The sequence below is a fragment of the Felis catus genome, chromosome D2, assembly GCF_018350175.1.
Source record: "Felis catus isolate Fca126 chromosome D2, F.catus_Fca126_mat1.0, whole genome shotgun sequence".
NCBI classification, from domain to species: domain Eukaryota; kingdom Metazoa; phylum Chordata; class Mammalia; order Carnivora; family Felidae; genus Felis; species Felis catus.
Window position 1 is genome coordinate 26,189,375 of NC_058378.1, and position 12,157 is coordinate 26,201,531.

The 12,157-nt window shown below is 36.0% G+C and overlaps 1 long non-coding RNA gene across 1 annotated transcript in view; it reads right to left on the reverse strand.

The window, feature by feature from the left end:
• Window positions 1–3,266: 3,266 nt before the first annotated feature.
• LOC102899761 overlaps window positions 3,267–12,157 on the reverse strand; it is a 37,050-nt gene continuing 28,159 nt past the window's right edge. The window contains exon 4 of the long non-coding RNA XR_002736641.2: window positions 3,267–3,765. This is a non-coding gene — a long non-coding RNA (uncharacterized LOC102899761). The remainder of the gene's footprint in view (window positions 3,766–12,157) is intronic.

Sequence of the window (12,157 nt, forward strand, 5' to 3'; positions counted from 1 at the left end):
GATGCCTTCTATCCCCACCACATTTAATATTTGCATTAATAATTCTTTTAGGTTCATTGAATTTCTAAATATATTATATACATATTTTTCTGTAAATCAGGCAAATAAAAGAATACTAATTTGTAAGTGATGTGATGGAAATAAACCTCACATTATTCATCCACAGACCAATTACCTGGACAAATTCACGTAAATGAATACATTCAGCCAAGTGTTCTGCAACTATTAGTAAAACTACCTAAATTTTGCCTCTTTGAATGCCTCACATTTCTGCTCAAAATACAGAAATGATCAAATCATTTTAAACGAATCTGCCTCCCTCTATTATGTTGGCGGGCACATGCTGGCTGCCTACATCATATGCTTCTGGGAAAACTTTTGTTTCTGTACTGAGATGTTACATTAACAGTGTTTCGAGCTTTTATAAATTTGATGTTTTAACATCTGCCCTACGTGTGTATGCTGGATATTTCTTGTTCCAGACACCTCGATAGTATAACTGAGCCACTTTGCCTTGCCCTCTTGCCTCTCACCTCACCCCCTGTTTCCTCAGAGGGAATCCTCCAAGAGGTGTGCTTTTCAGGTACAAACCAATCAGTCTGGAACCCATATAGCAACCACTTCCTTTACTGGGCTTTCCCAGGGCCACTATCCACCTCTCCTAGTTACCCCAGGGCCAGGTACCAGACAACTAGGGATAGCCACTATGTCCCAGAGCCTGCTGCAATTATTCAGGCTAGCCAATCCTAAATCTGTGTAACCTGCAGTATCCATTCCTTCCAAGGAAATTACAAAAAAAAAAAAAAAAAACCAAAAAACTCTTGTCTAAGATCCATCCCACTCTCCCTCCCTCCTGATGGACCTCAGTGCTTCTTCATGTCTCCCCATCCCATCCAAACCATGGCATTGGGTGCTTCTTCTTGGGAACCATGAATAACAAAATATCTTTTCAATGGGAATGTTTCTTGACCTGTTGTCCTTACCACACCACAAATTTACTATTAATATGCTATACATGTTTTTTATTGAACTGTACTTGGCACATAATGTTACATTCATCTCAGATGTACAACATAATGATTCTATAAGTCTATACATTATGCTATGCTCACCACATGTGTGGCTACAATCTGTCATCATACAATGCTATTACAGTGCCATTGACTGTATTCCCTATGCTAACATTTTTTCAACCCCGAGACTTAGTCTATAACTGGGATCCTGTATCTCTCACTCCACTTCACCCATTTTGTCCATCACTCTACCCTCTCCCCCCTGGCAGCCATCAGTTTTTTCCCGGTATTTATGGGTCTGTTTCCGCTTTCTGTTTGTTTGGTTGGTTGGCTTATTCAATTGTTTGTTTTTTAGATTCTACATATAAGTGAAATCATATGGTATTTGTATTTTTTTGGTTTATTTCACTTAGCATAATACCTTCTAGGTCCATCCATGTTGTCATAAATGGCAAGTTTCCATCCTTTTTTATGGCTGAGTAATATTTCATTGTATACATATATTACCACTTCTTTATCCATTCTTCTATCAGTCGACACTTGGGCTGCTTCCATATCTTGGCTGTTGTTAAAATTGCTGCTGTAAACATAGCGGTGCATATATGTTTTCATATTTGTGTTTTTGTTTTCTTTGGGTAAATACGCATTAGTGGAATTATTGGATCATGTGGTTCTTCTATTTTTAATTTTTGAGGAACTTCTGTACTCTTTTCCAGTGGCTGCATCAATTTACATTTCCACCCATATTGCATGAGGTTTCCTTTTTCTCTAGATTCTCACCAACCCTTGTTAGTTGATTCTAGCCATTCTTAAAGGTGTAAGGTGATATCTCATTGCTGTTTTGATTTGTGTTTCCCTGATGATGAGTGATGTTGAGCATCTTTTCATGTGTCTGTTGGACACCTATGTCTTCTTTGCAAAAAGTGTCTATTTAGGTACTCTTTTTAATTAGATTATTTGTGGGTTTTTGGTGTGGAGTTATGTAAGTTCTTTATATATTTTGGATACTATCCCTTATCATTTGCAAGTATCTTCTACCATTCGATAGGTTGCCTTTTTGTTTTGTTGACAGTTTCTTTTGCTGTGGAGAGGATTTTTATCTCGATGAAGTCTTAATAGTTCATTTTTAAAATTTATTTATTTAAATTCAAGTTAGTTAGCATACAGTGAAGTGTTGGTTTCAGGAGTAGAACCCAGTGATTCATCACTTACATGTTTGCTTTTGTTTCCCTTGCCTGAGGATAGGTAGGAAAATGTTTCTGTGGCTGATGTCAAAGAAATTATTGCCTATGTTTTCTTCTAGGAGTTTTATCATTCCATGCTTCACATTTAGGTTTTTATTCACTCTGAGTTTATTTTTGTATATGGAATATAAAAGTGATATGGATTCATTATTTTCCATCTAATAATATACTAGATTTCAAAGTAGCCATGTAGCAGATTTTTCCTCTAGATTTTCAGATATTTTTTGACTTATCGCTGTATTCTTTGCCCCGTCAGCATTTTCTTTGATGCACTGTGGTGAACTCCATTTTCAGGAAAACTTACATTTTTATTTAAATTTTCATTAGGGAATTCAAGATTTAAAAAAATAGTGTTTATTTTTGAGAGAGAGAGTGTTTATTTTTGAGAGAGAGAGAGAGAGAGAGAGAGAGAGAGAGAGAAAGAGAAGCGCAAGTGGCGGAGGGGCAGAGAGAGAGAGGGAGACACAGAATCCAAAGCAGGCTCCAGGCTCTGAACTGTCAGCACAGCGCCCAATGTGGGGCTCAAACTCATGAGCTGTGAGATCATGACCTGAGCTGAAGTTGAATGCTTAACCAACTGAGCCACCCAGGTGCTCCTGGAGAATTCAAGATTTAGATGAAGTTGTGAAGATAATACAGAGAGAGCTCTGTACCCATTGGCCAATTTTCTCCAGCGGTAACATTTTGCAAAACTATAGTACAACATCACAAACAGCATTAGACATTGATGCAAGCCTCTGCTCTTTTGTTCTTTTTGTAAAAATACCCTATTTGGTCCTTGTCCTGGATAAAAGTAGATATCCCAACACCGGATGGCATAGCACCTCCTGTGAAAGCACTTCCTTTCTCATTTCCCCTCACCATCATTTTTGCAACAGATGAGAAATATTTGTGTTTAATATTTGTATGTTTTTTAAATGTTTGTTTATTTTTGACAGAGAGAGAGAGAGAGTGTGTGTGTGTGTGCATGTGCATGTAAACAAGGTGGGGCAGGGCAGAGAGAGAAGAGGAGAGAGAATATCAAGCAGGCTCCTTGCTGTTAGCGCAGAGCCTGATGTGGGGCTCAATGTCACAAACTGCAAAATCATGACCTGAGCTGAAATCAAGAGTTGGACGCTTAAATGGCTATGACACCCAGGCATTCCTTACATTTGTATGTTTAATGTCTTGACCAAAATGTATTTCTGTAATTATGGCTTACTCAACAGTTGTTACCATAACAGCATTGATTATCAGGATTAAATGGTCAATATGTACATTGGATTACCATGTGGAAAGATTACAATTTTCAAAACTGTATTTGGACATGATTTGAATTTATGAATTGACATTGATTAGGGACCAATTCCAGCCTTTAGACACTTGTTCCCACCATTTCAATTCTTGAATCTTCAGGGGTTTTCAGATCTTAATTGCATAACTCATTGAGTCTAGACTTGTTGCCATGAACACTTACTATTCCACGTTGCTTATAATTCCAAGAAAGGAAGAAGAAAACAGAATGGTTACTGAAAATAGAAGAAAACTTCATTTAGTGCTTTTATTCAACCTATATTGGGACTTCAATGCTAACAATAAATTTTCCTTTCTTGAGCACTTTATTTTCAGTATTGTACCCTTAGGCTTTGCTGCTTCTTTTTCTTTTGGGCTATTCACTCACACTATAGTTGATGTATACGGTCTCACAGATTTATGATAATGGAAAGAATCTCCATTTTATTTTATTTTTTAAATTTTTATTTGAAAAGAATCTCCATTTTAAACTGTTCATTTGTCCTGATGTAAGATGTAGCAGCCTAAGTAAAAATGTCAATCTAAAAGCTGAAATTTTCTCATAAATCAGTTTTTGAATACTATTTATTGAAATGAGTTTTTCTTTGCTTTATATGAAACTAACACAGAACAATCAACACTAACAATACTTTACTTCCAAAAGCTGTGATTATTGCTTTTTTTCTGCACTGAAATGACAAACGGAAACTATGTAAATGTTCTGTTCTGTTTTGCTTTGTTTTCCCTTGTGGATTTCTCAGCATCTGTTTTCAAACGTATGAGCGTGTAAATTGAATATATATGATTTTGATGACCTTAAAATAAATGTATGCAATTTGGTAGTCTGATGTACTTATAATTCTACTCAAAAGCTAGATCAAAGCTTTCTTTTTTAAAATACTACCTGTGAATAGAATTTGTTATTAGCATTGTTTGATGTAAAGGCATCAGTATCTTTGGGAGAAACAAGTCAAGACAAGTAGCATACTTACGTTATTTATCTTTCAAAGTAAATAAGTATCTTAGAAAATATTCTCTTCTTAGAAAGCTTTACGATCAAAAAGAGCCAGATTTTAGGAAGTTACTTCCTCTGAGTCCAATCTATGCTCCCATTACAGATCCCTCGTGTTGTTATTTGTGCTTTAGCCTCTTTGGGGGATTGACAGAAACAACATCTCTGGAACCTACACATTCAAAGCCACATCTACTTGTAACATCCCTTGTGGAAATTTCACCTTACCCAACAATATCCCCCTATAAACCTGACTAGTGTATGCTTAATTTAGCACCTCAAAGCAATTTAACATAGTAAGTTTGCACAAAGGTTTTATATTACATCTGTGCTGAAACTTTTAACAGTTCAGTTCTGTTTCATATACTCTCCTTATTCCAATAAAATTATCTTTCAATTAGGTGCTTAGAATATTGTGTTCTATTAAATTTACATTTAAATTAAAAATAAATAAATAAAGGAATATGTACTAACTACTCAGACATTTCCTAGCTGCTACACTAGATTCCTATATGCAGTTCATAGCTTTTAAAGTTAATGAGCTCCTATATATTGGTAGTTAGCTGAATTTTTTTCATGGTTAGAATATTTTGTGTAGCATTGAAAATACCATTAAGCCACTTAGTGTTTTAAACAGAGTCATCCTAATGGATGCCTTTCAAAATATTAAAACAATTTTCCTGCTTTTCTAAAAGCCTGGTGGGGGGAGCACGATTGAATGGAGATGTTCGAGTGGTTTTAAAAGTCATTGAACATGTATCATTTTGGCAGATAGGACAGCTTAAACTGATGCAAAATAAATCCCTGTTGCTTGTAGACAAGATGCTCCATAAGTAGGAGAGAATTCCTTTGTCCTAGATAAAAAGAAAGCTATATACACCATTGAAAGTATGTTTTCCCTTTAGTTCCTTTCAAAACAAGCTTAAATGGATTTAAATAGCCCAAAGTATTGAATACTTTTGGAGAAGACTGCAGAGATCATGCTGATCTAATTAGAAAAATTGCATGCTTTTTATATGCCATTTTCCTTTTTATTAGCCAATTGGAAATAATATATTATCAAAGGGAAACTCACTTTTCTTTTTTATGTAGTGCTCTTGCCCTATGTTCACTAGCTCGGATGCTGCAGTTCTATATTAAGCTTTCTGAATATGGACGTGACCCTTAATTCTTTGCTCTAGTTCACTTCTTTGGATAAGGAAGAACGCATCCCACCCTACTATTTAGTAAATGACTACTCTGAGGAACTGAATGCCACCCTAGCGCATTAAACCTCAAAGACTTAATGCACTTTCATAGAACTAACTGAGAGTTATTTGCACACTGGAACCTGCAGGCAAGCTGGGAGAAAGAGAACTAATAAAAGTGTTCATAATGCACTTATACTGTAAAGTATCAGGATACTTTTATGCAACATTGAATGATAACACACTCAGAGTGTTTTCAGTGATTTTACCTGAAAAGAAAATTTCTACGCAGTTATCTAAACTGTTTTGACCCTTGTTTGGGGACACTGCTTAGCACTATTGATGAGCCAGCTGTGCTGAGAGCTCGCTAGATCCAGAGGAGTCATGCTGACCAGACTCAACTGCTCCCCAGTGCCCACTGGCTTGGCTTTTTTCTGTCCCCAAACAAATCTGTTTTGAAATTTTCGTATTGCCTGTACCCAAACCCCTCTTTGTTTCTTCCCAAATCGCACTTATCAGAAAATGAGCTCATTACCTGCACTACTGAGTTTATAGGCATCAGTGATAACCTATTTCAAGTAAACCCTCCTTTTTTTTTCTTTTATAAAACTTTCTGTAGATCCTGATGCAAGTTTTGTTACTTTTTTTTTTATCTCTTTAAAAATGTGTTGTTTCTTCTTTTGAATACTAATGCTTCCTCCTCTTGGTGATGACTCTCTTGGTCTTCACTAGAACCACCAAATACGCACTTTATGCAGATTTTGACTTCTTTCACATTATGTCTCTTATGGGCTTTTTCTCTAGTGTGTATAATATTCTCAACGAACCATTCCTAAAAAATGCTTCTTTATTCTGACTGTACTCTTTATTGCACTGTCAGAGTTACTGCCTTCACGCTGTCGCCAGGAAACTGAAAACTAACTATAATCAATATAAAAGTTGAGTATCAGATTTTGGGCACATGTCTGAACAGTGATCAGCCCGATTCATAAATGTCATTCTTCTTCTCACTTAGATGGCATAAAGCTAAGGTAACTCCTCGTTGCTGAATTTTATTATCCACACATTGTTGAACAGATAGATGAATGAGTAAATGAAAAATAAAGAAGACTTATTTTCATCAGATTTGGTCCTGTGTCATGGCTGTACCAAGGAGAAACTTGTAGCAAATGTTTGAAACCGGAGGAAGCTGTAGGGAGTTACTTTTGTTGGCCACATTTTGGTATGTAACTTAATCATAGTAAGGTAGCAGAGAAATTGGGTGGATTTATTTCTCTATCATTGCAGAAATTTCTAGGTATCATTGTAGAGGTCCCCAACAGATCTTATCTTGGTATAAGGTGCCACCCACAGAAGTTCTTGGGATCCTATAAGTAGGAGCCTAGATTTTGATCAACTTTGCCTCAAAAACTACTTTTAGACCAACTTTGCCTTAAACATAAAATCATACTCTGATACTCAGTCTTCTACTTCCGTTTACTTTTAACCCTGTAGAGCTACAAGGGCCAAAAGAGGAACTTTAAGACTCACTCATTTTGGTCAATTGATTTCAAAAATGTCCCCAAATATTCACTTATTTCTCTATTTAGACCCTTTCAAATGAAACTGCAGATTCTCCCATCAAGAGATAGAACCTATTACCCCCTTCCTGTGAATTTGGCTGCTATGTTGACTTCTTTGCAACAAAATTTGGTAGAAATGACAATGTGCTGGCTCTGGAATAGTATCAAGAGTCCTTGCACTTTTTATGCTCTTTCTTTTAAAATGATGCCACTGTCATGTGAACAATCCCAGCTGGCAGAGGCCATCCTCAACAAGCCTATAGACACTGTGGATTTGGTGGATGATTCTTTCCTTCAATGAATAATGAGGCTTAGTTTTATCATCTCCAAGATTACTTAATAATCTTAAAAGATTTCTCTGATGATTAAAACATTTTTTTAATGTAAGCATGAGCCACCTAGTAGGCAGTCAACAATAATTTATGTTATGTGTTATACTAGTTATATTATGTGTTATACTAGTTTCCCTTCTTCTCCAGATGTTCTGTTGTTTTAGTCCATTTATTCATTTCTGTTAAACTCAGCAAAACATGTATCGAATGTCATTGCCTGGCTTTGGGCTGAGGTTCTGAGATTCCAAAGATAGATAATACTTGAAACTCATCTTAAGAATCATATAAGCTTTCACGCAAACTATTAATTAGGTCACTGTACTGGCTACTTCGCCAGGAGTCTCTCAGTTTCCTTTCATTGCCGACTCTCCAGTCTTACCTTCTATATTGCCATGAAACTGTTTTATCAGAAGATAAAACTGACCCAATCACTCCTCTTTCTTATAAAAATAAAATAAACACGATGCTATTGATCTCTGATTTGTATCATGTTACTAAGGATTCCTCTATACATTTCTTACAGCACACATGCTTTTTCAGTCTTTTAAACCATTCTCTATCTCCTCTAAACCTTGGGCTCCTCATCAGTAAAACAGACATAAAATCTTCTTCATATATCAAATGACTAAATATGATAAAGAGTTGAAAGCCCTTAGAACATCATAGTAGCACTCAGGAAAAGGTAGCTATTCTATTGTTTCTATTCTAATATATTCAATTTGTATCCTTACTTCTCTCACCACCATTGCTTTTGCAACTACTTCCGCTGATTTTATCTCTATTATCTGTTAACAAAGCCTTCCTTTTGCAAAAGTGAACTCTCCATAATCTTGACAAGTAAGGCTCTTTAATTCTATCTTAAGAATCATTACAAGCTAGTTCCCCTGAAAAGGCTTTCCCATCCTCTTTCCACCTTGTGTTTTTTTATTCATCTTTAAGAATCAGTTCCAATATTACTTCCTTAGTGAAATGTTACTTCATTCCTTGAGGCAGAACTAGATATTTTATTTTTTGTGACCCACAGTTGTCTCACTCTTATCTCTGAAATGTCACTTATCAGGCTATCTTGCAATTTGCTTATTTTCATATGTTGGTTTGTGTATATTTTAAGGACATGTACTTTTTATCTATAATTTTATTTCCTTAGGGTCACAATATTGGTTCAACAAATATTGGGATAATTAATATGCACACTTGAGGATTATTCTAAAAAGCATCGATATTTTTCGGCTAGTATTTTAATTTAAGCTTTTGTTTTCATTTCTTTCTAATTGTGCATAGCCTTTTTACATCTCTCTTACTCCCAGGTCTCTTCTGTTTTAAGAGAGAACATAGTCATAAAATAATTTCAGAACTGTAAAATAGTTCTGCTTCCTAATAGCTCAAACAACAAAAAGCACATCCCATCAGAAATGATTTCTATATATGTTTTAAGACTTTAAAGTGGCACATTCAATTTATTTCTTTAAAATGATTTTTTTTGTGGTTGTTAATGGGCAAGTATTCATGCATTACCCTAATTTTCAAAAGTTCCAGATTTTCAATATAAAGGATGAATACATATGATTAGTATATGTGGTAAATTCTACTGAGATAAATATCTGGTTTGGCCTTGACTAAGCATTTTTTTAGTAGGAATTGACCAAGATGGCTCTCATGTTCTGCTCAACTTGACTGTTTTAGATAGGCTTTTTTCCTGATTATAGGTCACTATCCTTTTTCTGAGAGCATGTACTTTAGAGAACTCACAATTATAAATTCTTTCTCTGACACTTTGATATTTAAATCTTCCTCCAGCTTCTTGCCAAGATTACAACCCAGGAATGTCTTTCTCAAGATTCTGAGAGCCATCCTTTTGAGATACAACTAATCAAGAAAGATAGGGCTACTGTCTCCCAGCATCTTTGGGAGGGTAGAATATTAACTTCAGTATAAGCCAATTAGTAAACATACATAGTCTAAGCACATTGACCAACACGTTTTTACTAACTCACCCCATTGCTGAGAAACTCTCCTGACTTTTGTTTTAGTGGAATTGAGTTTTGCTTCTATCCCCGATTCAAACAGTTTTGACCACTATTACAATAGTCTTTAATTAAGTTGTCCTCGCTTGTTTAATCTGGTGCAATTTTTCGTTGATAGCTGTTGATGTACACTATAAAAAAAGTTGTAGATATCTATTTCACAGTGTGGATTTATTAGTTTCCTTTTGTTGCTGTAACAAATTGCCATGAACGTACTGACTTAGAACAACACGAATTTATTCTCTTACAGTTCTGAAGGTCAGGAATCTGCAATCAGTTTTATTGGACCAAAGTCAAGGAGTCAGCAGAGAGGGCTCTTTCTGGAGGATATGTGAAGAGTGTATCCTTTCGAATTCTCTTTCCCAGATTCTTTGTTTACCTTTTGTGGCATATGGCCCCTTCCTCCATCTTCAGAGCCAGTGGCATAGCACCTGCAAATCTCATTCTGCTTCCATCATTGAATTCTGTGCCTTCTCTGATCTCTTTCCTGGACCACCCCCCCCCCCCCCCGCCAAAAAATCCAGCATAATATCTCCATCTCAAGATCATTAACTCAATCACACAAATTTTTATAGTTTCCGATGCAGATTCGGATGCAGATATCTGGCAGGGGCCATTATTCAGCATTATACACACTGAGTTGAAAAGTCCCTAAGTCTGCAAATAAACGCGTATCTGGGAACTATTTCATTCCCAAGCTTACCAAAAGAATCAAATTTTAGTTACATGCTGTTTGGAAAGACTGAAGACCAATGGGCAACGTTAAGAATTGAAACTTCCTTTGCTTATATTGGCCCAACACTTGCATCTGTACCTACAAGACAAATGCACAGATGCAAATCTCATTCATGTTACTGAGGATTTTGCAATTTACAAAATAAGCTTCTATGCTGCTTACCATCTGGGCTTGTGAGGGTTTTAGGATAACATTACTTTCTTTTTACGTGATATTGTTTAAAAATATTGATAAGAATGGTGACAGAATTGCAGAATTACAGTAATATTTTTAATTGTTTCCACCTTAATGCTTGCCGAGTAGGTGCTATGATAAAGGAGGTTGGACTCGACTAAAGCTCATCATTTAGATCACCAAATGTATGAATTCTTGTTTAATTTTATGTATGCCAAAGTGAAAAGAATTTTTCGAAATGCAAAGGGTCTTTACAAAGCTATCTTTCATCACGTGAGTGCACTATGTGAGTCTTACCCTAAAGCACCGCAGGGACTCCCCCATGAAACTCAAAATAAAAGGCAAAACCCGAAAAATAACTTACAAGGGCTTACAGTGACCAGTGCACTCACTAGCTCTTCCAAGGCCACCCAGTCTCCTCGTTCTTCCTCCCACATGCCAGGCAAATTCCTGCCTTGCCATATTTGTACTTGTTCTCTCCACCAGAACACTTTTTTTGAGAGAGCCTCATGGCTCACTGATTCTGCCCATTAAGTCTTTGTCAAAAGTCACTGTATGCTAATTTGGATGTAAATTAAAAAAAAAAAAAAAGTCACTTTCTTACTGAGGTCTTTCCAGACCCGATCACATAATTTAAAATTTCACCCCGCTCCCATATTACTTATTTGTTTGCTTGTTTGTTTGTTTATTGAGACATTTACTTACATATGTCTTTACTTTTTTATTTAAATGAAATGAAAGTTCATAATGTGAAATGCATAAACCTTAAATATTTCACGTAGAAATCTCGTTTCTCCTACGCGTCCTGCGCACCTTCTCTCTGCTCCCGCAGACAACCAACTGTTCTCATTTCAATCACTGTAAATTAACATTTCCTGTGCTTGAAGTTCATTAAATGGGATCTACAGAATGTACTCTTTTGTGTATGGATTCTCTCATCCGATATTTTTGAAAGTAATCCGTGACATCTGATCTACTTTTCATTATCCATCCTCTTGTTGTTGGAGTTATATGTTGTTTCCAGTTTAGTGGAGTTATGTATTGTTTCTAGTTTGGGGCTTTTCAAAATAAAGCTACTCAAAAAAGTTTTGTGCATTCTTTTTTAGACACAGAGTTTTATTTCTGTTGTATAAACACCCGTATTAACTACAATTCTCCAGAGAAACAGAACCCACAAGATGGGTGTTTATACATTAAGAGAGATTCGTTTTAAGGAATTTTTTCACATGGTGGCTGAGGCTTGGCAAGTACAAAATCGGATGAGGTAGATCAGCAGATGGAGATTCAGGGAAGAGCTGCAGTTCAAGGTATAAACTGGTCAGCTGGCAGAATTTCTTTTTGCTTAAGAGAGGCTGGTCTTTATTAAGGCCTTCAACTGATTGGATGAGGCCCATCCACATTATAAAGGACAATTTGCTTTACTCAAAGTCCACTGATTCAAATGTTAATCTCATCTAAAACCACCTTCACAGAAATACCCAGAAAAACATTTGACTAAATATCTGGGCCCCATGACCCAGCCAAAAGGACACATAAAATTATCCACTACGAGTAGTTTTTATTTTTTTCCTTCTAATATTTATAATTCCTATTTTAGTTTT